Genomic DNA, 27,744 nt, shown 5'->3' with positions numbered 1-27,744 from the left:
TGTTAGGGCGTATCTCGACGAAAATCTACCAGGAAGATAGATAAGCCGTAGAGGTGCTGTGGAGTATCCACCACGTTCCCCAGACTTAACTCCTCTGGACTTTTACCTGTGGGGAACACTAAAGGACGTCGTTTATCGACAAAAGCCACCCATATTGGGTGAACATCGAGAATCCATCGTACATTCATGTGCAAATATCCAACTGAACACGTTGCAGTCAGTAGTTCGTGCTGCAGTTCGGCGGCATGGTTTGTGTGTGGATGTTAATGGTGACGATTTCGAACACCTACAGTGATATCTTTAAGTTGGACTTTAAGCTACACTTTCACCAAAAATGAGACAGCTCCGTCAATTAGTTTGCAAGTTATGGACTTTTAAACAGTGGATACATTTTTTTTGGGCCCCTCTGTATTTGGTCGGCACGTTACGTATTATAGTTCACCATTATTAATTAGAAAAGTAGTTACGTGTTACTCTCATGGAGTACGTATTTATGTTTCCTGTTGGATGATCTAAGAATCAAGTGTGCCCTTGAACGGTATGGACCTGCTATTGCCACTCCGCAAGACACACTGGGGAAACTCGGGCTACATAAGTTTCACTTACGTATTGCCCATTGCTTATGAGGCACGAATGCATACATTAATACGTACGCAAAAGCAGTAAGTGAAAATAACACTCACATGGAATACATCCTCAGCAAGGATACGAGCAGCTCTTGATAAAGCCTGGTCTATAAGTAGCTACCTCAGAACGCCTGCTTGCCTTAACGAGTCGCCTCTGTCCATACTACGAGTGTGGAAAGCATGTGGGCTGGCACTCGATGCGTCGTCTCCATCTACGAAGTATTTACTCAGTGAACACGAGCGGCATTGGCCTGTATGGAAGTTACTAAACTGGCAGCGCACAGGTGCTGGAACATCTAGGGTCAGCCCAAGGAGATACGATTTATCTTCGGAATGAGTCTTCTGTGGTTGTGAATAAGACCAAACGACACAGCAAACACCTTATTATTCTTAAATAGTAACCTGATGTTCACAAGAAAATATGTTGTTATGGCCAGGTTCTTTGTGAAACTCATTTGATTAATACGATTAAGCAAGCGGATCTTCGTGCTTTTATCTTGGCATAGCATTATCGTATGTAGGCTATGTAATGTAAAATGTGTTATGATTATATTTAATTTGCGCTACTCAAGCAGTTATTTATCAGAGACGTCTGGTCTGTGTTTGTGGACACAGTCTGCTAGCAGTGCAGGCGTCACGAGTCAGTGCCTCCTTGGAAAACAGTGCCAGATTCCAGTTCTGAGTGATGGTACTGGTTGTTGATTCATTTCTTTGGCGAAAGGTAGCGTCTTGTACACTAAGGTGACAAATAACATGGGATACCTCCTAACATCGCATCGGACCTCATTTTTCTCGGCGTAGTGCGACAACTCGACGTGGCATAGTCTCGACAAGTCGCTGGAAGTCCCTGCAGAAATACTGAACCGTGCTACCTCTACAGCCGTCCATAAATGCCAAAGTATTCCGGTGCAGGATTTTGTGCACGAACTGACTTCTCTATTATGTCTCATGAATGTTCGATGAGATTCATGTCGGGCGATCTAGGTGGCCGCTCTAATACTGCAGATTGTTCTTCAAAGCAATCGCGAAAAATTGTGGCTCGGTGATATGTTTGGGTACATAAAATCTATAAATGGCTGAAAATGGTCTCCAAGCAGCCAAACATAACCATTTCCAGTCAATGATCGGTTCAGCTGGACCAGAGGACCCAGTCCATTCCACGTAAACACAGCCCACACCGTTATGGAGCCTCCACCAGCTTGCACAGGGCCTTGTTGACAACTTGGGTCTATGGCTTCGTGGGATCTGCGCCACTCTCGAACCCTACCATCAGCTCTTACCAAATGAAATCGGGACTCGTCTGACCAGGCCACGGTTTTCCAGTCGTCTAGGGTCCAACCGATTTGGTCACGAGCGCAGGAGAGGCGCTGAAGGCGACATCTTGCTGTTAGCAATGGCACTCGAGTCCGTCGTCTGCTGCTATAGCTCATTAACCACAAATTTCACCACACTGTCCTAACGGATGCTTTCGTCGTACGTCCCACATTGATTTCTGCGGTTATTTCACTCATTGTTGCTTATCTGTTAGCAATGACGACTCTACGCAAACGCCGCTGCTCTCGGTCGTTAAGGGAAGGCCGTCGGACTCTGCACTGTCCGTGGTGAGAGGTAATGTCAAAATTTGGTATTCTCGGCACACTCTTGCCACTGTGTATCTCAAAATATTGAATTCCCTAACGATTTCCGAAATGGAATGTCCCACGCCTCTAGCTCCAACTACCATTCTGCGTTCAAAGTGTGTTAATTCCCGCCGTGTGGCCATAATCACGTCGGAAAGGTTTTCACTTGATTCACCTAAGTACAAGTGACAGGGCCAATAATGCACTGTGTACGCGGTACTACAGCCATTTGTGTTTGTGCATATCGCTATCCCATTATTTTGTCATCTCAGTGAATAAGAGCTAAGATTATTAGGCCCATCGTTGTACAACGTGAAACATAGGATCTCTCATATGTTTATAGTCACCATTACTGATCCATTCACGTGCCGAGTGAGTGAAGAATGACTTTTGGCAGTTAGTGTTCCTGTCTCGGACGAAGTTTTATCCGATTAAAATTGTAATATTACCTAGCTAAAATGTGACGAAATAACGACCTTGTGCGAAGGTGGCTACTGTCTATTAACGTAGAGAAATGCAGAATATAAACATAAAAGTTTGATGCATACCATGTAGAGTCAGTCCCAGGAGTAACAAAGTGTTCAGGTCCGAAGCGGAATGATGAAATGAGCTCAGCTGCTTATAAAGTAAATGGAAGCCTTCTGTTTATTGTTAGTTCATTGGGAAACTGTAGCTGGGTGACGAAACGGATTGCTCACCAACTACTTGTCTGCTCTATACTGGAAAATGTGGTGAGTGTATGGTGGAATTCGTTTCAGGTCAGTCTAACAGAAATACTGAGCGTATACAATTAACTCGCTGAGTGCCGTGTGGACGCCGACGGGCACAGCAAAACGGCGTGTCTGATGCCGGCGGCCACTCGGACCCAACACCACAGAGGAGAAATGGTATAACTCTTCCCGAACTGAATGCCACCTTTTGCGGGGCTGAAGATAAATGCTGGCCTTTGATTTAAAGGGTATGAGTGACAACGAAAGGAAACCGAAGAACAAAATAAAAGTATATCTCCTAATCAATAATCAAGGCTATCTTAAATGAATGTCGTTTCCTAGTTATTTTGTATTAGGTCTGCACGAGAAGATGGGAAGTTATAACATCTATTCAAGAATGCAGCTATCGTTTCTTAGAAGTAGGACCGAAAATACTTCACGTTGTCAATTCAAGATGGTTGCATGTAACTTATTATTCACTAAGTTTATCACTTTTGGTTCCTGCTTCATATTTCTTGGCGTATACTCTGCGTCTGCTATTTTTCACTATTTAATTTCATTTTGTATTGAATTATTTTATCTACCTTCCTTTCCACAATTTTACCATATTTTTCCTTCAACTACCTTGGAATTGATTAATTATAATCTCCAATATAACTTGAACTGGCCACTTCATTTTCATACTTCTTTCCAACAACAGGGATATAGAGTCCTTCTGAACATTATTTGCATATGTTAAGTCATTGTGCATGCAACGTTTTATCACATATTCGACATCATTCACTAACAAGAGATACTCCCCATCGCAGCACCTCAGATGTAGTGGTAAGATGGCCCAGTGGATATCCCGTCAAAAACAGAACACAGATCAAGCATGTTAACAGGAAGAAAGTACACTGAGCTATGAAAGAAGAATCAAAATTAAGAGTGTGAACAGTCCAAGGTCAAGATGTGCAACATCGAGCGGGTTGCCAGAACCACCGTGTCGTGGTTGTGTGGTCACTGTGTTGGACAGCAAAGCGGGAAATGCCTGTTCAGATCTCTCTCGTGCCCCATTTTTTCTTTTACAAAATTATGAACTTTCCGTCCGGTCATTGACGTGTCTGTTCTGCTTCTGTAGTCATGGAAACTGTCATACTATACTTTGGTTATGGAATGGTCTAAACATTCTGGGTGGTGTCTGTTTGTTCTATATCGTGTCTCCCTACCACTTTCGCGCAACGACGCTCTGAGCGTGTTTCTTAGGGAATTGACTAGTTTGAACCTGGGACCTGTTGCTGGTAAGGAGACGTCAGACCACACATGACATGTAGAATTCAGAAGAGTTCAGTGAGACTAGCGATGATATAACCAAATATTTAATGATTTCAGCGTCAGCTCCACTGCACTCCCTGTAAAGGAATCTTAATACTAACTAAATTTAGTGGAAGGGGTTCAAGGCTTTCCTATTTTTAGTTAGCTGGTAAAATAACGTCGAAAAAGCAGTTAAGTTTACCATTGGAAATTTTATTCTACTCACAAAACATCGTTTATCAATTGCACTATTGATAAAAGGAAAAGTTTTAATACAGGATGGTAAAAATCAACTGCGTTCATCAAAAATGTGAACGAATATTCCCTGAATGGGTTTCCAAGTTCTACAATGGATCGAAGGATGACCTATGCCATATCACATCTATAATCTAGGTTTAAATTAAGTTTCACAAGAGAGAAAACTATCAAAATGGTCTACAGTGACCCTCAATTATCTTTAATTACTTATCTAACTTGTCGTAAATTACAGTGGCTGATGTGACTTCTCAATAACTATATAACAGAAAAATCTCAATAACTATATAACAGAAAAATCATCGCATTTCAGATTTTTACTTCAAGTGGCAAATGTGAACACCATGAGCTTTAATTGACGATCGACACTAGTATTACGCAAAAATGGGATGTAACAGATGAGTGTCCAAGGAATAGAAAAGCAACTGGAATCACTCAATAGAGGAAAGTCCACTGGACCTGACGGGATACCAATTCGATTCTACACAGAGTACGCGAAAGAACTTGCCCCCCTTCTAACAGCCGTGTACCGCAAGTCTCTAGAGGAACGGAGGGTTCCAAATGATTGGAAAACAGCACAGATAGTCCCAGTCTTCAAGAAGGGTCGTCGAGCAGATGCGCAAAACTATAGACCTATATCTCTGACGTCGATCTGTTGTAGAATTTTAGAACATGTTTTTTGCTCGAGTATCATGTCGTTTTTGGAAACCCAGAATCTACTATGCAGGAATCAACATGGATTCCGGAAACAGCGATCGTGTGAGACCCAACTCGCTTTATTTGCTCATGAGACCCAGAAAATATTAGATACAGGCTCCCAGGTAGATGCTATTTTTCTTGACTTCCGGAAGGCGTTCGATACAGTTTCGCACTGTCGCCTGATAAACAAAGTAAGAGCCTACGGAATATCAGACCAGCTGTGTGGCTGGATTGAAGAGTTTTTAGCAAACAGAACACAGCATGTTGTTATCAATGGAGAGACGTCTACAGACGTTAAAGTAACCTCTGGCGTGCCACAGGGGAGTGTTAAGGGACCATTGCTTTTCACAATATATAGAAATGACCTAGTAGATAGTGTCGGAAGTTCCATGCGGCTTTTCGCGGATGATGCTGTAGTATACAGAGAAGTTGCAGCATTAGAAAATTGTAGCGAAATGCAGGAAGATCTGCAGCGGATAGGCACTTGGTGCAGGGAGTGGCAACTGACCCTTAACATAGACAAATGTAATGTATTGCGAATACATAGAAAGAAGGATCCTTTATTGTATGATTATATGATAGCGGAACAAACACTGGTAGCAGTTACTTCTGTAAAATATCTGGGAGTATGCGTGCGGAACGATTTGAAGTGGAATGATCATACAAAATTAATTGTTGGTAAGGCGGGTACCAGGTTGAGATTCATTGGGAGAGTGCTTAGAAAATGTAGTCCATCAACAAAGGAGGTGGCTTACAAAACACTCGTTCGACCTATACTTCAGTATTGCTCATCAGTGTGGGATCCGTACCAGATCGGTCTGACGGAGGAGATAGAGAAGATCCAAAGAAGAGCGGCGCGTTTCGTCACAGGGTTATTTGGTAACCGTGATAGTGTTACGGAGATGTTTAATAAACTCAAGTGGCAGACTCTGCAAGAGAGGCGCTCTGTGTCGCGGTGTAGCTTGCTCGCCAGGTTTCGAGAGGGTGCGTTTCTGGATGAGGTATCGAATATATTGCTTCCCCCTACTTATACCTCCCGAGGAGATCACGAATGTAAAATTAGAGAGATTAGAGCGCGCACAGAGGCTTTCAGACAGTCGTTCTTCCCGCGAACAATACGCGACTGGAACAGGAAAGGGAGGTAATGACAGTGGCACGTAAAGTGCCCTCCGCCACACAACGTTGGGTGGCTTGCGGAGTATAAATGTAGATGTAGATGTAGACTTCTGCAGTTCTGAGTGAAGCCTTATGCGCTCAAAAATGCGGCATCGCGTGCGTTCATTACCTTGTCGGTGTTCGTCAGGGGGCGGCGGCAGCACAGCTCCGCTCACCTCGCTGTCTCGGAAGCAACTCTTAAGCAACTCTCTCCTAACTTCTCCTTACTACAATTTACCGAAGTTGGTTTAAAAAAAAAAAATCTGGCTGTTTTTTCATCTGACCAATCAGGGTCTCAATGTTAACCTTAAGCTCCGCCTACAAAAATTCTGTCTATCCAATGAGAAACGTTATACTTTTCGTGGTGGGGCAATGTTTTTTAAAGTTTGCAACGTAACAGAGACGCAAAAAAGTCTCACGCTAAAACTTGCAGCTGGTGTGGTCCTTTTAGCGTTATCGTAAGATCTATACTGTTCTTCTGGAGGGCTCTATCTTTTAACTTGGGCTGGGGGGTGGTCCTAACGTAACAGAGACGCGAAAAAGTCTCACGCTAAAACTTGCGCGTGGTGTGGTCCTGGCAGTTAGCTGGCGACGTGGGTGTCCGTCCGTCCCTTATCGTAGGGCCTTCCAGCTTAACACGGTTCTGCTCTCGGCGTCTGTTCTCGTTTCCCCCCCTCGGAACTGCGCCTGTCTCACGGTGGGAAGGTATGACATGCATTTAGGCATTCTTGTGTTAGTCTGTGGTATTCCATTTGCTCACTCGTTACTCGTATTACTTTGGTTAATTTAATGTCACGATTTATTCGGAGCTATGTGACATACTACTGGATTTGCTTATCATGTCAGGGTTTTCATGGAAGGTGTTGGATTTGCCTGACACCTTACAATGGGAGTCAGATGATTACAATATATTACTACCGCAACTAAATACACTGGTGTCCAAAAATAAAGCAACAAAACGTAATTTTGCAAGATGGCGTTTATTTTGCCACAAAACAGTATAATCAGGTGATAGTACATTAGAAACAATATAGAGAATACTGAAAGTAAACAACTGCAACATGCATAACGGTAGACAAAAATGCTCTTTGTTTTTTCCAACGTAACGCTCAGTAAGGGGTGTGACCACCTCTGGCAGCAATACAGGCCTGACAAACGACGAGGCATGCTGTGAATGATGCCATCAATGTCATGCTGAGGCAATAAGCCCATTCTTCCTGCAGCGCTGCCCGCAAGTCTTGGAGTGATGCAACCCGTGTCCCTAGTGCATCCTAGACGTGCTCTATTGGATTCAAATCGAGAGAGCGAGCAGGACACGCCGTGCATGCGATATCTTCCGTTTCCAGGAAAACATCAACCATCTGTGCTCTATGAGGTCGAGCATTATCGTCCAGCAAAACGAAGTCTGGGTCCACAGCACCTCGCAAAAACCGCACATGAGGTCCGCAGATATCGTCACTATACCTGACAGCACTTGAACCTTGCCGGTTTAACCGAAGAATTTCATGAAGAGGTGCTCGACTGGTCAGCATAATCCCTGCCCACGTCAGTAGGGATAATCCTCGATACCAGTATTTTTCCACAATGGCTGGGTTTCTAAATCGCGGTCCACGTCTACCACCCCCACCCCCAAGAAGCGAATCCGTCGAGAATCGTCGTCCAGACCAAATCGGGACAATCTGTGGAAAGAAAATTGGCCCACTGTTCGATCGTCCAGGTGGCGCGTTGAAGACTCCAATCTAGACGTTCTCTTCTGTGGAGACGCGTCAGAGGTACACATATAGCGGGTGTCTGACAATAAAGGTCACTCTGCTGAAGCTTTCAGTACTCCGTTTACCTCGATACAACACGTCCAGTGAATGCTGCGAGGTCAGATTCCAGATGACGTGCAGCACTAAGGCGGTACCGTTGTGCACTTACAGGCAACTAACAGTTCTCTCTTTCTGATGTTACACGTGGTCGGCCTCGCCCTAGTCTTTGGGATACAGTTTCCATCTCCATAAACTGTCGCCTCGTGCGAGAAACAACAGAACGTTTCACATTAAGCCATCGGGCCCCATTAGTTTGCGAACTGTCTTGCTTCAATTCTTCCCATGGCCCTCCACCGCAGAGAGCCTGGTAGGAGTCTTCTCTGTGCCATACTGCACCGTGTATGACTGTGTACACAGTGATTGTGGATGTCCGACTACCTGGCAAACACTATCCCGTTTGATAGGTGCCCTAACGTCGTCATTAGCACGGTTGTCCGTTGATCAGAATGCCATCTTCCGTGCAGGACACGATCGTACGGACAACTGTTGCCAGTCTGCATGATTATATCGTGGATTAGACAAAGGACGGGGAAATAGTGGTTTGTTGCTTTAGTTTCGAACACCAGTGTATAGTGAATAGTGAGAGCAAGCGAGATACCGCACAGACCTCTCACAGAAATGAAAACAAGTAATAAACGGGTATGAGTTATGGCTCAAATGGTTCAAATGCCTCTGAGCCCTATGGGACTTAACATCTGTGGTCATCAGTCCCCTAGAACTTAGAACTACTTAAACCTAGCTATCCTGAGGACATCACACACATCCATGCCCGAGGCAGGATTCGAACCTGCGACCGTAGCGGTCACGTGGTTCCAGACTGAAGCCCCTAGAACCGCACGGCCACACCGGCCGGCCATGAGTTATGTTACAACAAAGGAATTCAAGAGTCACGACTTCCAAAACAGTACACAGGAGATATAAAATATGGTGCTTTGTAAAACGATTAGGAGGTACATACGTCTGGAAGTCCCTTCCTTACACATCGTTGTTCCAAAGGGACGTTACACCACGACACAGACACAAATTTGTATACAACGAACAGACACGTAAATGACCGGACGGACTGTTCTCAATTTTGTGAAAAAAAAGAGACACGAGGAGATTTGAACTCGTATCTCCCATTTTCCAGTTCAACACCGTGATCACATAATCACCACGCGGTGTCTACTCAGATTTGCTCGATGTTGCATATCTTGAGCGTGGACCATACACTATTTTTATTTTGCTTCTTTCTTCACAGTTCAGTACATCTTCCTTTTTTCATGCTTTACGTGTGTTCAGTTTCCGATAGGGTATCCAGTGGGCCGTCGTACCACTAAATCTGAGGGGGATGCGATGGGGAGTTTCGCTTTTAAGTGTTACCCTGCCAATGGCAGCTTCAATACGAGAACGCTACATTACAGCCAATTATCGGTTTAGTTATTTTAGTAAGTCTTTGTGTGTGACTAGCCTGAACTGGTGGTGAAACGTACATCACTATGCTTGCAGCAATCAACGTGTAGAGGAGAGGTCGAATGGTAACAGATGTGTTTGAGTGCGACAGTTCTGTAGCAGACACGCCGAAAAATCTTAAATGCCAGTAAGATGCAGAAAATCTCACGAAAAACTGTTTAAAAACTTCGAAGAACCGCTTTTCAGAGTGTAAACTACGAATATTCTTGAGCCCCTTCGTATCGATATAGTGGAGACAGTTACGATGAAATTAGACTAACAGTAGTTCACACAGCTAGAGAAAGACAATTCTTCTTTCTTAGTTTCATCCGTATATGGAACTGGAAGAACCATTAATATTTGGTCAAATGAAAAGTACCCTCTGCCATAGACTTTACAGTAATCTGCCGAGCTTATATGCAAATAAAGAGCTTTAAGACGAGTTGTCTGTGATGTCTATAAAAGCTCCGTCAGAGCCTTAGCGACATTCTTCTGCCCTCTGCGCGTTATCGCTCTTTGGATGCATTTGACCCTAGTGAGACAATTTCGGAGAGGGAGAAGCCCATGTGCATGACCTTGGTCAAATGCAGCTACACTATCTGATCAAAAGTGTCCGGACACATATTAGTAAACATTAATATGGGGTGAGTTCACCCTTTGTGTTTAAGAGAGCTTAATCTCTGTTGGGGACACTTTCAACGGGGTGTCTGAATGTCTGCGGAGGAACAGCATCCCATTTCTCCTCAAGACTCGAAACCAGATCAGGTTGTAGTGTTAGACTTTGAATCATCCCAAAGATTTTCTACTGGGTTCAGGACGGCACTCTGGCCAGGCCTGTCCATTTCAGGAATGTTATTGTCTACAAATCATTGGCTCCCAGATGCTGCATTTTGACAGGCAATATGGTCAGGCTGATACAAACAATCACCGTGTCCGAAATTTTCCGATACTGATCACTGTACATAATGCTGTAACATGTGTTCATAGCCGTCTGCGTTCAGCGTTTTCTTAATCACAATAAGGGAACCGAGCCCCACCAAACATGATGGCAACTATCAAGCTCCAGGAATTCGCAAAAGCCCTTCCATCGGACTGCCATAGGGTATAACGTAATTCATCATTTCAAATCACTCGTTTGCAGTCATTCATTGTGCTGGGGTGTTGCTCTTTACACCAACTCAAGCGTCACATAGCATTGCCTAGATAAACGTGCAGTTTGTGACGAGGTACTCGAACGTTGTGCCCAATTCTTTTTAACTCCATGCGATCGCTCATTGTTCTACTTGGACTACTGGTAGCACATTGAAAGTCATTCAAAACGAAAGCCGAAGTTTTAAATTTCACGTTCAAGAAATCTTTCACACAGGAACATCGCAGAAACCTACCGTCATTTGATCATCGGACAGACTCCCGTATGAGAGGCTTAGTAAAATGGTTCAAATGGCTCTGAGCACTATGGGACGTAACGTCTGAGGTCATCAGTCCCCTAGAACTTAGAACTACTTAAACAGAACTAACCTAAGGACATCACACACATCCATGCCCGAGGAAGGATTCGAACTTGCGTCCGTAGCGGTCGCGCGGTTCCAGACTGAAGCGCCTAGAACCGCTCGGCCACCGGCGGTTTAGTAATAAGCATCCCTGCAGTAGAGAAACAACTGAAAGATTTGAAAACAAATAAATCACCAGGTCTGGATGAAATTCCAGTTCGGTCCCACAAAGAGTGCTCTAACGCACTGGCCCCTTACCTAGCTTGCATTTGTGGCGAATCTCTCTCCCAGCACAAAGTCCCAAACGACTGGAAAAAAGAGCAGGTGACTCCAGTATATAAAAAGGGTAAAAGGACAGAGCCGAAAAATTACAGACCAATGTGTCAGACTACGGTTTGCTGCAGAATCCTTGAACGTATTCTCAATCTGAATATAATAAACTTTCTTGAGGCTGAGAAACTTATGATCACGAATCAACACGGTTTTAGAAAGTATTGCTCGTGCGGATCTCAGCTTGGCCTTTTCATACATGATATACTGCACACTATGGATGAAGGGCAACAGGCAGAGGCCATATTTCTAGAATTCCGGAAAGGATTTGACGCGGTACCCCATCGCAAGCTGTTAACGAAAGTACGAGCATATGGAATAAGTTCACAGATATGTGAATGGCTCGAATACTTCATAAGTACTAGAGCCCAGCATGTTGTCCTCGGCGGCGAATGTTCATAAGAGACGAAGTTATCGTCAGGAGTGCCCCAGGGAAGTGTCATAGGACCACTGTTGCTCTCTATACACATAAATGATTTGGCGGACAGGGTGGACAGCAATCTGCGGTTCTTTACCATAAATGGTTCAAATGGCTCTGAGCACTATGGGACTAAACATATGTGGTCATCAGTCCCCTAGAACTTAGAACAACTAAAACCTAACTAACCTAAAGACATCACACACATCCAAGCCCGAGGCAGGATTCGAACCTGCGACCGTAGCAGTCGCGCGGCTCCGGACTGAGCGCTTAGAACCGCGAGACCACCGCGGCCGGCGGTTGTTTACCGATGATGCTGTAGTGTACGGTGTTGTGTGTAGTGTAGTAGTTACGTCGAAACTGAGTGACTGTAGGACGATATAAGACGACTTTGACAAAATTTGTAGTTGGTGTGATGAGTGGCAGCTAACTCTAAATGTGGAAAAATGTAAGTTAATGCGGACGAGTAGAAAGAGCAAACCTGTAGTGTTCGGTTACAGTATTACTAGTGGTCTGCTTGACACAGTCAAGGCGCTGATATGAAACTTCCTGGCAGATTAAAACTATGTGCCGGACCGAGACTCGAACTCGGGACCTTTGCCTTTCGCGTGCAAGTGCTCAACCAAGTGAGCTACAGAAGCACGACTCACGCCCCGCCCCGCCCCGCCCCCACAGCTTTACTTCTGCCAGTATCTCGTCTCCTACCTTCCAAACTTTACAGAAGCTCTCCTGTGAGGGCGGGGCGTGAGTCGTGCTTGGGTAGCTCAGTTGGTAGAGCACTTGCCCGCGAAAGGCAAAGGTCTCGAGTTCGAGTCTCGGTCCGGCACACAGTTTTAATCTGCCAGGAAGTTTCATATCAGCGCACACTCCGCAGAAGAGTGAAATTCTCATTCTGGACAGTCAAGGCATATAATTTTAGGAAAGAGTGGTTCACCTATAAAGGAGACCGCATATAGGATGCTGGTGCGACCTATTCTTGAGTAGTACACGAGTGTTTGGGATCCGTACCAGGTCGGATTGAAGGAAGTCATCGAAGCAGTGCAGAGCTGGGTTGCTAGATTTGTTACCGATAGTTTCGAACAACACGTAAGTGTTAGAGAGGAGATTCGGGGACTCAAAGTGGAATCCCTGGAGGGAAGGCGACGTTCTTTTCGAGAAACACATTTGAGAAAATTTACAGAGCCGGCGTTTGAAGCTGACTGTCGAACGATTCTACTGTCGCCAGCATACACTGCGCGTAGGAACCACGAAGATACGATTCGAGAAATTAGGGCTCACACGGAGGCATATACAGTAGATAGTCGTTTTCCCTCACTCTGTTTGCGAGTGGAACAAGAAAGGAAATGACTAAAAGTGGTACAGGCTACCCTCCGCCACGCACCGTACGGTGGCTTGCGGAGATGTAGATGAAAATGTAAATGTAGGTGTAGATGATCCGTTCCACTGATTTCACGGGAATACGTACAACCACCCTCTCCATGCTCGATGGTCTCTATCCCTGTCTGTTTTTGGTTTAGGTGTGGTTGTTCCTTCGTGTTTTCCCTTCACAGTCGGGCACGTTTAGAAGGCTTGAAATGTCCCTGACTTGTTACTCAGGTGACACCCAATGACGACCGAAGTCACTGAGCTCTGCTAACGGACCCATTCTGCCGTTTCTGCATCTCTACTAACAGCACAATATTCTCCGCCTCCCTTTATACTGGCAAGTCTATCTGTCGTTATGGCTAGCTGTCAGTTCCGCATTGCATACTGGTGTACGGATGCTTTCTATCGGATAATGTATATGCAGCATCCTGCACGTTGCTATCATCGAACTTCTCGTAAAATGCCTGGTAGAAAAATGCTTACGTTTCACTTCCATCTGTTTATTCCATTTATGAAGGAAAACTAGTGGTATCTCATGAAACTGGAATTTTTTTCTAATCCTATGTTCATTAGCGTAAATCAGATAACAGAATCATTTTAATGTGGGTTCAGGGGTACATAAGGGAGAGAGAGAGGGGGAGAGATTTCTAAATTGCCTAGAAACTAGAGCCCAAAATTAAAGATTTTTTTTTCTGCTGCTGATAGCTTCGTACAACGACTGTACAGAATTTCGCGGGTGACATTAGTGGAAGCAGTGCTGCTGTCGCTAGTGGATTTTCTGTCCGTCTCATGGCAGCAACACTACTATCTCTGCGGGAATGCGCCGTGCACAGCGCAGATAGCTCGTTGCCTCATCTATCTTCGCTGGACGTCGCTCTGGGCATGAGATGGCCAAGACAGCTCGTTACCCAGGAGCACCTTTTTGCCACCGAATAAAGGAAGGAATGTTAGAGCTACACGTCCGCAGAGACGAGGCGTTAGATCCAATTCCGCACTGCCGCCTAGTGAGCGAAATGAGACTTTATGGAATATAAGACCAGCTGTGTAGTTGCACTGAAGAGTCGCTAGCGAATAGAACACAGCATGTCATTCTCAACGTAGACAAGTCTTCAGATGTAAAAGAAGCTTCGGGCGTACCGCAATGGAGTGTTATATTTACTTTTATTGATTTAAACTCATCTGATTAGAGCCATCAGGCTCCCTCTTACATCGGATCACCATTTCACACATACAGTACCTTTTTTACATCATAGTTACCTAAGAAATAAAAATTTTAGTATGACAAATAGTATTATGATAAATTGAGTGTCTGTAGTGACAATGTGAGTGAATAATCCTGACTATGAGCCAAAATAATTAAACTGGCAGTACTTGTACTACTGCAGCTGCTGCCACCAATAGTGATGATAATAACAATAATAATAATAATAATAATAATGACGATAACAACAATAATGATAGTGGCAGATATACAAATAATTTATAGGTTTACAAGATAGATGTTTTCTGACAGAGCGAGTTATGGGGAAAGGAAATTTAAGGAGGCTGCACCAGCTACGAATACTGGGAAATGAGGAAGATCAGGCCGGAATGAAGGATGCACAAGGGTAACGAGTGGTTACAGGGATCATGGTAATCATTATTGTTGCTTTAGTAGATATGTCATTTGCTGTCTTCTGAAGCTGGAGATATCATTCTGTTCTCTAATACACTGCTGGAGGTTATTCCAGACTCGGTTCCCTGCTACTGAGGACTTCGAGAAAGTGACTGAACGCCGGAGTGGGGCAGTTAGAATTTTGCCCGATAGGAACGCGTGTTTCTGCCCTATAGATCTATTACTTTTTACAACATACAGTGTGATTCTGTGATGGTAGAAAACTTCAGGAATGATTGACAGAGATAAACGTATCAGTCTGAGGTAAGGGACCCTGGCCCGGAAAGGATCGAGTCGAAAGTTGAAAGCGAAAATCGGTCCAATGCCTCTGTCAGTGGAGTACGTGTGCCGATACTGTCGTTACCAGGACTGTAGGACAGGCAACTTTCAGAGGCGATAGTAGGGATCGAGCACGAAAAAAATGTACACATACCTTAAGAGCTACGACCATTTGTTCATTTTAGACACTGTCACACCCATCACTTCTATTGCAAGCTCTTCGGGTTCATCATCTTGAGGCTGAAGCTCTTTTCTCTGTGTTTACTTTAACAATAACATATGTTTTTGGGTGGGGTCCGCCTTCAGCAAAACACACTTTTTTTTTGTCCCAGACAGTTTCACTGCAGTTGCAGCATCATCAGTGTTTTTTTTATTATTATTATGGCTGTTAAACACAAGGAATGTTCTTTACTATTTAAATACAACCAAATATTAATTTCTAAATCGTAATTACAGATTTTTGAAGAGCACATAAAATTGTGTATTCATATTCTGTTTTAATATTTTTGGAGTAGATAGTATGGATCAAAACAAGAAAAGATGTCCGATAAATATGAGATCCAAAAGGCGTACCTTGAGAGCTGTGAGCACTTATTCATCTTCGATACTGCGAAACACATCTCTTTTACTGCATACTCTTTGGTTTCCATATTTTGGGAAAAGATAGTATGGATCAAAACCAGAAAAAAAGTCCAGTAAATATGGACTCTGAAATGCATACCTTAAGAGCTATGAGCACGTCTTCATCTTGGCTGCTGCGAAACATTTTTTCAACTGAACAAGTGTTCATAGTTCTTAAAGTATTAATTTTACAGGCCATGCTTACTGGCAATTTTTTTCTTGTTTTGATCCATGCTATATTTTCCCAAAATGTGGAAACCAAAGAGCTTTCAGTAGAAGAGATGTGTTGCATACTATCGAAGATGAACACGTGCTCATAGGTATGCGTTTTAGAGCCCACATTTACTAGATTTTTTTCTTGTTTTTGGTCCATACTACCACATCTGAAAGCTGCATACCCTACAATTTTATCAACAACAGGACCGGTACATATATTCCACTACGTCGGAAGTGTCATGGGGCTTTTCGCGGATGATGATGTTTTATACCGATTTGTTGTAAAGCCAGAACGTAGTAGCGAAATGCAGGAAGAACTGCAGACGATCGACGTTTGGTACAGGGAATGGCAGTCGACACTCATCATAAACACGTGTAACGTATTGCGCATAGATAGGCAGAACAACCCATCACTGTATAAGATTACACGAGTGCAGAAAAATCACTGCAAGGAGTAAAAAAAAAAAAATGTTCAAATGTGTTAAGGACATCAGTCCCTAAGCTTACACACTATTTAACCTAAATTATTCTAAGAACAAACACACAGACCCATGCCCGAGGGAGGACTCGAACCTCCGCCGGTACCAGCCGCACAGACCATGACTGCAGCGCCCCAGACCGCTCGGCTAATCCGGTGCGGCAAGTAAGGAGTCACATCCATAAAATATGTAGGGGTATGAGTACGGAGCAGTTTAAAGTGGATCGACGACATGAAACTAATCGCTGGTGAGATGCCAGACTGAGATTCGTTCTCAGGAAGTGTAGGGCATCCACAAAGAATGCAGCTTACAAAACATTCGTTCGACCAATACTTGAATGTTACTCGTCAGTCTGGGATCCGTACCAAATAAGATTGATAAAGGAAATAGAGATGATCCGAAGAACAGTATCACGTTCCGTTACAGGTTCATTTAATAAGCGCGAAAGTGTCATGGAAATACGCAGCCGACTCTAATGACAGACGTTGCAAGAGAGGCAACCTGATTTACTGTTAAAGTCCCGAGAGCGTACGTTCCTTGAACAGTCAACGAATGTATTGCTTCCTCCTACGTAAACCTGCAGAAAAAAACTAAGAACGTAGAATTAAAGATGTTAGAGCTCATGCAGAGGCTTAACGACATTCGTTCTAATTCGCGACTGGAACAGGAAAGGAGCGAAGTGACAATGGTATACAGAGCACCCTCAGCCACAAACCGCAAGGTGGGTTGTCGATTATAGATGAAGACGCAGATTTTAAAATACGCACTCCGACTGGAAAAGGATGGGGTCGGAAATCATCTGTGTCAGTTCTGTGAAACCATATTATCTATTTTGTGGAGCCACTGAAACGTAAATCTTGTTGGCATTGTCCCCACTCTATCCACATCCGACTCCAGTACCTTAACCATTGCACCACTGACGGAAGCAGATCAGTAGTGAAAGCGTTTATTCCTGGATTTCAGGTATGTATTTTTCGATCGCTCTGAAAACTTTAATTCTTTATATCATAAACAGTTGCACATATTAACTAAGTTGGAATTCATTGGATGCCTGTGGGCGCAGCGACCGCTGAATATCCAAACTGAAGGACGGACGGCAGTCAGCCGCAAAATCCGTAATTTACTGCAGATCTAGGTTTCTACTATAACATAATCATCGTTGGTGCTCAAATGCAAAACAGGTAGATTTAAAAACAGGTACAAAACATCTATATGAAAGCTACAGGAATCCGTATAAATGGGAACACAGCAGTAACATATCATTACCGAAAAGTCATGACTCTGCAAAACATCCAGCTTTGCACTATTTGTCCATTTACATATTTTCATCTTTCTAGCAACAGTGTGTGTTCCTGACAGTAGATTTGTAGCTTGATCGACATACAACAGTGTTAAAATATTTTCTATAAACAGTGCTTGACAGTTTCACCGCACGGAAACCAGCAAAAGCTTCAGTAATGTGTGCTTATTCACTGACAACCAGTTTCATTCAAGCACTGAAGACGATCGCTCGACCAGAACAGGTTGCTCGTTAACAGATACACATTACACCGCGTTTGGCGGTTTCCGTGGCGCGTTCTTTAAATACAGCGGTGTTTGTTTTCATGAGATACCACATGGAACACAGCCAGGATCTAAAATCGATGAAAGAAGTAGTGCAGTTAAGGTTTATAAACGGTAGCTGTTTATCACTGTTTCAACCCAACTATCAAAGCTTACAACTCGATGTCACTCATCTCTTAAAAGCTTCGAGAAATCATTCCCAGATCTTTATTAGTAGCTTTGAAACGACGAAACGGATGAATCGATAGTCCAGTAAATGAACACCGCACTATAGAAGGATTCATGAAAATTTTTAAAAAATATCCATAAAACCTATCCTATTAAGAGAGTAAATTTTATTTAGGTATATGAAATAAAAGAATACAAGTTGAAGTTTAATAGTCAGTTAGCAGTCGGTTAGCTAACAATAATTAAAGTGAACTTTCACACCATCAGTAGACATTTCCTTTTCCTCCAAGCGTTTTACGCATTATTAACGACTCGGTTCTCCCATTTCCAAAGAGTCTGGCGTCCTACTTTACCAATTACTATCAGCCGACAACTTACCACAGTCGCCACGACGCAATCATTATGTTTTAAGAAAAAAATTAGGTTGCCACACAAAACTGATTAAAACAGTTAGGATAAAATAGTGTTATACGTTTTAGAGAGAATCTTGTATGGAGGACATTTTTAAGTACAGGGTGGCTATAATTAAACTTTCGCTACTTACGAGAGCCCCACGAGAAAAGTGTGAACGTAGGTCAATGAAACCTTGTGGAAAACTTTTTAGGGACATGCGGAAGAGAAATAACGAATAAACCATTTAAAGAAACACATTTCAAGTTCTACATGAGAGGGTATCATTTATTACTTGCGTACTATGTATACGTTCCAGGTTACAAACGTTGGTCAATGTGACAGCCGTCTGTTGGTGAAGTTTGTACAGATACCATTTGACAGTTGTTCGCAGTACTCTTGGAAAGCTGGACCATGGAGTGTTCAGCTGTCGCGACACAGCTCGTGTACTGGTTGAAGATCGCACATTGCATCTAACATCGCGACAGTAACTTGTTCAACAATTTGTGGTGTGATTGCCGTCTGCCTCTCCAGGGGAAATTCCCAAATCGCCAGCTAATTCCCGCCTCCGAATCATGTTCTCCAACCTTAGGACTTCTCGATATTCTTTTAATGCGTCGATACTCGCGAAGAGTAGCAGCACCACTGCTGTTGTTTTGATAAAACATCTTTCTGAACAAAGTGCTGCTCACCTTGTCCAGGCCCAGGTTGACTGTCTGTAATGATCTCCGACGCTTTTGTTACGTCACTGTACCAGTACTGGCGCCTAAAGGCAAGTCATGACACTAACATCGGAATTCTGCAGTGCCGCTCTCAACATCAATCCTACAAAGTTGGGTACCCATGCGGTAAATAATTTTCCATCTACACTAGCTCAAGTTGTGAAAGGTTAATTATAACCACCCTGTACAACGCCTCAAAATGCCTCAAAATAAGGAAAGAAAATGTTCCACTCATCGCACATGCCAACTAGACACAATTTTTTAAATTTAAATTTAAGTTAGGCTTCTGAGTGTCATGAGATATGTCATATCTCTCACATGTCTTATTGAAATACCCTGTTCTGCATGGCAGTTTTTCCAACCTGTTTAATAATCGAAAATGCATATCCAACTTTTGAATCTAATCAAATCACTAACGCTGCAGACAAACTGCAAGCAATAATAACAAAAACGCCAATGACTGCTGTTCTGATTAGCTCTATCTCTTTTCCTTTTTGATATGGTGAACGAGTCTTGTAATGTACAACAGCCTTGCAGCATTAAGCTGGTTGGCAAAAGGCGAGGGTCACTAGGGAGAACTGTACAGGTTGTAAAATTATTTCTCCTGAAAGCCGAAGTCTCATGTAGATAAATGCAGCGAAGATCAGTTTGCCAACCGCATGCAGCAGGAGCGACCGGTGAGGGTGGCCAGCCTGTCATAAAGCTTCACTGTGCATCAAGCGAAAACAAACCCTTTTATCAAAGGACAGGAGAAAACACAACACCGCTAGCATGCGACCAGTTGTTAGGTCTGAAGGATCCAGCTGGAATTTTTTGTTCAAAATTTAGTAAATTGATCTCTGATTGGCTCATAGAAATTATTTTGGTAGCTGCGGAAAGTTTCCATGCATGCGTACAGGGACGACTACTCATTCGCCATAACTAGAAATCTTTTATGTAGTGGGGGAGATTTTCTGTCTTCTATCCCACTCCAAGAGAGGAATGTACTTCACTGGTTAACCATGGCATAATCTATAAGAGTAGGGAATTTGTTAGCATGTTTAGTAAAGGTCTAATGCAATTGACTGGCGAGATTCCGATGCTGCCATAACCGTATAAGTTTTGTAGAGGAGAGTAAGAAGGCACTTGCTCCAGGAACACCTGAGAGAACACTTCTTCTTGGAACGTCATAGAGCTGCAGAGCGAGATGTCTCCAACTTAGGGCACAAGTCAGATGCCAGGACTGAACTTAGAATTCTCAGCCATTACTACAGCCATCTTGTGCTCTTGTGCGTCATTAGAGTGCTAAGCATTGGCTACATTTCCGTTCATCGAGACAGGGCTAGTGCGAAATCAGTTATCTTGCACCGGGCTTTGATTTTGCTGATCTAATTATCACAGCCAGCTAGCTGCACTGACTCTGTGCTTAGGCAAGAATGCTGGTGTTTACTCATGCTTTTCCGAGACTTTTCTTTAAATCGTTAACTAATTCTGCAATCATTGGCCCAATTTGCAATCGCAGTTTTATATAGTTTCTATGTATCACACACCTGTGCCAAAGCTTTTGTACATGTTAGCAACCCCCTGTTCACTTAATAATTGATTGTATTCTTGATTCAGTGAGTAAGCATTTTTGATATCTATTAGTAATAAATCAGTTTGTTATAGTGACCCTTAGTACCTTTTTTTACTTTGATGGATCTCGTTATCAATATATCTGTGAGGTGTGGTACCTATATTTTCATGCTTAATTGGCCCACCTATCGCAATTTAATTAAATGAGCCGTTATCCATTGCGTGACCTTGTTTTCTTTTAATTTGCATGATCTTATGGGGAGTTATCTATCACTGTAGGTCACTGGGGATAGATTCTGTAGCATCTCACTCGGTCCGAACAGGCCTTGGAAGGCCCAAAGGTACCGACCGGCCGTCGCGTCATCCTCAACCCACAGGCGTCAGTGGATGCGAATATGGAGGGCCATATGGTCAGCACGCCGCTCTCCCGGTCGGCCGGTGTGGCCGAGCGGTTCTAGGCGCTACAGTCTGGAACCGTGCGACCACTACGGGCATGGATGTGTGTGATGTCCTTAGCTTAGTTAGGTTTAAGTAGTTCTAAGTTCTAGGTGGCTGATGACCTCAGATATTAAGTCCCATAGTGCTCAGAGCCATTTGAACCATTTTTGAACCGCTCTCCCGGGCGGATGTCAGTTTACGAGACCGGAGCCGCTACTTCTCAATCAAGTAGCCCCTCAGTTTGCCTCACAAAGGCTGAGTGCACCCCGCTAGCCAACAGACCTCAGCAGACTGGATGGTCACCCATACAAGTTCTAGCCCAGTCCGACAGCGCTTAACCGCGGTGATCTGACGGGAACCGGTGTTACCATTGCGGCAAAGGCTGATGGCGTAGTATCTCAGGAATATCAAAAACTGGTCAACTGACACCTCACACCTGTCTGACAAAAAAATGCGAAGCGGTCAGAAGTGGAGGATGAAACAAAATGAAACTTAGTGGATTGAAAGAGTAGGTCACGTTAAGTCGAATCAAAATTACAAAGAACTTCGCAGTGTGAGCCCACTTATCAGGATGGCGTTGCACCTCTCTGGCCTGAATGCATGCACCGATTCAGCTGGGAAGGGTGTCATAAAGCCGTTATATCCTCTCGTATGGCAAGATGGCCCACTACTGTTGTAACTGCTCCTTCATTTCCTGGGTACTGTAAGTTAGTCCCATATATGTTCTATGAGAGACAGAGCTGGAGATCTTGCTTGCCACGGCAGTATCACAACATCACGCAGACAATTCACTTAGACATGTGCCATGTACGGACGACCATCGTCCTGTTGAAAAATAACAAAATGGTTCAAATGGCTCTGAGCACTATGGGACTTAACATCTGAGGTCATCAGTCCCCTAGAACTTAGAACTACTTAATCCTAACTAACCTAAGGACATCACACACATCCATGCCCGAGGCAGGATTCGAACTTGCGACCGTAGTGGCCGCGCGGTTCCAGACTGAAGCGCCTAGAACCGCTCGGCCATGACGGCCGGTTGAAAAATAACACTGCGGCACTGTCACACACGAGAAGATGGAGGATGTCTGTGTCATAAAGTTCTTTTAATCACTACCAATCGTGCACTGAAGTCACACCTGATGGCTCCGCACACAATGATGCCAGAAGTAACAATGATGTACTTCTTCAACACGTTGGAAGAATGGGGCTTTTCCTCAGTTTGTTGCCATATTTCCCGACAATGGTCATACGGAGTAGTACAGAATTACGATTCATCGCTGAACACGATACGAAGCCATTTATCAGCAGTCGATGCTTCCAGGTCATAGCACCAGCCCAAACGCAGCCGTTTGCGTTGTGGTTTGAACGTCAGCTTGCGCATCGCATGGTAATTCCCTAGTCCGACTGCTGCCAGTCTTTAACCAACGGTGCGGGATGGCATAGAATGTTGCACGGGGTTCATTATTAGTTCTCGGATGGTAGGTGCAGATGTGAAGTGGCTACAATGTATTTGGTGCACAGTACGGCGATCCTCCCTTATAATGGTCAGATGGGGTCGACGAGAACCCTGACGACTAGTATTTTTCGCATATTTCCCCTCACGTTCCCATGCAGTCCAATATTGGGCCACAGTCACATCTGAATGTTTCACAAAACTGGCTACCGAACGATTCGACCAGCCAGTCAAATGGAGGCCTCTAATGAATACCTTTCTGTACCTGTCAGGTGCTGATAACGCTTTCTGAGAGGAGTATGAGACAGCTTTGTGTCCTTCACAGCGATAACTCAAAATCTGACGCTGTTCACACCTCTTATATAACCTGCAACTCTAATCACATACCCGCCGATGTTTTGTACGTTTATGATTTTACATTGACTTCTGACCACGTCTTCGATTTTCTTTTCTCAGGTAGTCTACACACGCGAGAAACTGAAGATGTCGACCTAGTAGAGTGTAGCAACTCCTTCCACTCTGCTCATTAGACCGTGCGTCGTAGCATGGATTACTAATGACACCGGCAGAGTGGTCGGAGCTAGGTGCAAGACACGTAAAACTCGCACCATGCCCTAGACTTGCCCAATAGGGTTGAACTGTGGTGATCTGGACAGCCCCACAAGCACCTTCAAGCTCGCATAATGTTCCTCAAATTCTTCGACTCGTTTGTGGAATGATGAGGTGGTGCATTGTCTTGCTGAAAGTGCCAGTTGAGTTGTTGTTCTAGTGGCGAACCCAGGAACGCAGACGATCGGGCAGAAGATTTTAGTACCGCTCTAAAGGTGAGAGAGGTTGGCAGAGTAGTTAGGTGCCCCATTTTATCCCACTCCAGAGAATACCTCCGCTGTTTGCCTGTATGATGCCCCGTTGCCAAGTGGGATGCAGCGCCTCATATAGTTTTCGAAGTATTCTTGCTATGCCACCGACGTACACTATCACGTTGTAACTCTTGGCTGTCTCTTCTCGCAGATAAGAAATGCCTTTCCTCCAGAGAAATTCTCTGACCATGACCGTGGCAGCGTCTGCCTTCTTGTCTTACTGCTTGTCTTTCTGTCGAAACTTGCTGTATGAATGTACGGGGAGACGTGGGACGGATACAAACAAGAAACAGTTAGTAGAAGTTTAACTTGATTTAGCTATATTTTTCAGTATGTATGAAAGTTGACACACCCTTGCAATTTTTGGGAGCCACGAATCCACAATAACGGCGTATTTGTAGAAATTGTTAGAACAGAAAAAGAATTGCAAAGATGGAAAAGCTCGCTTACTTCGGCCCATAACATGCTAGAAACGGAACGACAAGATGGCAGCAGACGAGTAAACTACTGTGGCTTCAATAAGAAACAAAGAAAATCGTTCGAATTTCAAACTGACTCAGAAGAAAACTGTGCTGAGGTAGAATGGGAGCTGTCAAACAGCCATGAGAGTTGTAGGAATTTGTTTCAGATGGCGCCTTAGACCGTAGCTACTGCCAGCGTGTCAGCCGCACCTGAGTGAGTGGACGGCAAGTTCAAATGGGTCAAATGGCTCTGAGCACTATGGGACTTAACCGCTGAGGTCATCAGTCCCCTAGAACATAGAACTACTTAAACTAACTAACCTAAGGACATCACACACATCCATGCCCGAGGCAGGATTCGAACCTGCGACCGTAGCAGTCGCGCGGTTCCGGACTGCAGCGCCTAGAACCGCGTGGCCACCGCGGTCGGCGGGGGGCAAGTCCTAGCATACTGGACGAAGACGGGTTTTCACAGAAGCTGGCTTTAAGTGACGCTTTCAGTGACGTTACTTGTGTCTGGAAAGATGAGTCATCATAAAGTGTGTGTGTGTGTGTGTGTGTGTGTGTGTGTGTGTGTGTTGAAGTATACATTTTTGATTGACCCAAAATTAAAGTCTTTTGTACCATGTCTTTTTCAAAACTTTATGGGTAATTGTCTTTGTGGAGGAAATTGTGACATATTTCGTGTACCTGGATAGATTGTAGCAATGGCTTATACCACATTTACAGAAAGACAGCGGATATTTCGTGTTGCAACAAGACGGTGTTTCGCCATACTTTCTTTCAGGCGTTCGCGAATACGTCAGTGCCGAACTGCATCAGTGTTGGATTGGACATGGTTCTAGTCATGCCTATCCACTTTTTAAGCGGCTCCCATCGTCATCTAATTAAACTCAAAAAAAATGTTCAAATGGCTCTGAGCACTATGGGACTCAACTGCTGTGGTCATAAGTCCCCTAGAACTTAGAACTACTTAAACCTAACTAACCTAAGGACAGCACACAACACCCAGCCATCACGAGGCAGAGAAAATCCCTGACCCCGCCGGGAATCGAACCCGGGAACCCGGGCGTGGGAAGCGAGAACGCTACCGCACGACCACGAGATGCGGGCTAATTAAACTCCACGTGATTTCTTCGTAACGGTTTATGTCAAAGATTGTGGGCGTCCTGCCTCCACTGCCGTTTAACTTGGAAGAGTTGCAAGGATGGATAATTGACAATGATGTGTAGGGATGTATATGGCAAGAGTTTGACGGTTCTACTGACATTTTCTGTATCAAAACGTTGCCTATACTGGGCACCTGCAATGTGAGATACAAACTTTGACAAGTGTTGTGTACATTGATACGTGTCTATTTTCCGTATGTATTGTTATTTTCGTGAAGTCATCTTCTGAAATCCCGGAGGTAAGTATGAATAGCCCTTATAGGTCAAAAGAAATACGTTTGTGCCTGTATTTGAATGGGGTGTGGCACTATGTTCATCGTAAGCGTCCGCAAAACTTCTGGTAGCCGTGTATATACAAGAGCACGTACAAGCGGGAGATTCTGTAGGAAGAAAGGAAGGTTACGTTTTAATCTCACATCGACATCAGAGTCATTAGAAACTGAATACAAACAAGGATTGGAGCCAAATGGGGGAGAAGACGCGACGTGTCCTTTTACAAGGAACTGTCGTGTTTTTTGATGCAAGCGATATAGGAGAAAACTCTGTTTGGATGGCTGGATGGCGATGTGAATGAGCGTCCTCCAGAATGCGAGTACAGTATGAGATTCTGCAGATGTTATATAGTAGGATGTCCTGGAATCGATTTAGATCTGGTTGTTGTGCTGTTAAACACTGGCGCCACACGTTCCTGTTCTAAGACTTACGCTTTTCTTAATACATATCAGTTATCTATCGTTTTACTAAAGATGACGAGATTCAAAATTTTCTTTTTGCAGTCGGTTCATAATTGGTTTTGAAAGATGGAAAATGTAATGTAAAATATTTAGAAAATAGGTGGGAACATCATCTTGTAATTACAGAGAACTGATTGTCGCTTTACTGAGAGAAATAATCAGTGAAGTCGAACAGTTTAAATTATTAGTACTGAGACTAAACGCATTTTTTTAGAAGTGCAACATTCAGGATCCTGTGCGGAAAGTAAATTCTGTTCACTTCACTACAAGAACAATATAAATCATGTTAACCGATTCATCCGTAATTTCTCGGTAGAACAACATAATAATAAATGAAAAGCACTACACTGCGGATGTTCTACAGGGTTAATTTATTCGAGTTAACCGGTTTTCCGCTTACGAGATCATCGTTAGCCGAACTGACTATCGTCTACAAAACCGTTACAATGTTTGTAAATAACATTGGAGAAGATGTTACTCATTAGACTGAGGCATAAACACCAGTTAAAATCATCTGCGATAGTGCGGTGGTAATGCAACTTAAAAGGTAAGGAAGTCGAACAATAAATGTATATAAATGGAAAAAATCAGTAAAATCATAACACTAATCACGAAAGCAGTGCTTACATAACAGTTCGCATTAAATAAACTAACCTAATGAAATAAAATAAAATTATTACTTGAAAAGACTACTTCAACAAGTATCACACATGGAAGGTGATACTGAAACTAAGTAAAAGAAATAAATAACCACTGTAACAACATAATACGTATATCAAGTACGTTTGCAACCATGATAAAACAAAAAGAAATGAGTAAATACAGGAAAATGGAGGAATAGGAAGGAACCTAAAGTGTAGGAAGCATTGGAAAACTGTGACGATTATGTGAAGTTTAGAAGGGGAGAAGTAACGAGCTCTGTTTGGTCATTTAATATTAAATCAGGACTGTCAGCCAGATTGTTGTTGATTTCCATGGCTTCCAGCAGGCTAAGTTTTTTGGCCTCCGTTTGCTAAGTGGAGGACGTGGCACTGTGACCGATAGGTGTGGCCCTCATTCGGTAGATGCTCAGCAAATTCAACCAGCTCCAGCTGCGTCCAGGTTCAGACAACCCAGCTGCTACGTCTCAGCCTGACTGACCAGTATAAAACTTATCACAACCAGGACAAGTAATTCTGCATACCCTACTTTTGGCTACTAATTGGGTCTTATCTTTGCTACTGAAAATGCACTGAGCTGGCTGTCCTTCACATTGTAGGAAATCCTATAGTTGCAGGATTGCAATGGTTCTGCTACACTCTGTCCTAAGTATAGCATTGTACACCACTTCCTGCAGACAGTGGCAAAGGCAGCAGCGGGAGCATGGAGGTGCGGTATAATTTTCAATTTTTTTTTGCTGTGCAAGATGTGTTTAATTAGGACAGGAATATAGCCATTGGCTGAGGCAATAAATTTTATTGTTTGTAACTCCGCTTTGAAGTCTTATTTGGACATGGGAACACATATGAGACGATGCACCACCGAGAGGAAAACTGCACGTTTTGTGTTAATGGGTTTGTGAGCAAGAATGTGTGACTTTATTTGTGGTTGTAGTCGTTCTATTAATTTTGAAACAATGTGTGTACTGATGTCAGTGGTGAGCTCTAGGAAGTTTATGTATTTGTTGCTTATCTCCGCCGGCCGGGGTGGCCGAGCGGTTCTAGGCGCTACAGTCTGGAACCGCGCGTCCGCTACGGTCGCAGGTTCGAATCCTGCCTCGGGCATGGATGTGTGTGATG

The 27,744-nt window shown here is 43.7% G+C and overlaps 1 protein-coding gene across 1 annotated transcript in view; it reads left to right on the top strand.

Annotated features, from left to right (window-relative positions):
* LOC124721206 overlaps nucleotides 1-27,744 on the top strand; it is a 1,098,625-nt gene that overhangs the window by 46,796 nt on the left and 1,024,085 nt on the right. The gene's annotated exons all lie outside the window — the stretch shown is intronic.

This window comes from Schistocerca piceifrons, chromosome X (genome assembly GCF_021461385.2).
Source record: "Schistocerca piceifrons isolate TAMUIC-IGC-003096 chromosome X, iqSchPice1.1, whole genome shotgun sequence".
Classification (NCBI taxonomy): domain Eukaryota; kingdom Metazoa; phylum Arthropoda; class Insecta; order Orthoptera; family Acrididae; genus Schistocerca; species Schistocerca piceifrons.
The sequence above is the reverse complement of the archived record's forward strand: the minus strand, read 5'-3'. Positions and strand labels throughout refer to the sequence as shown.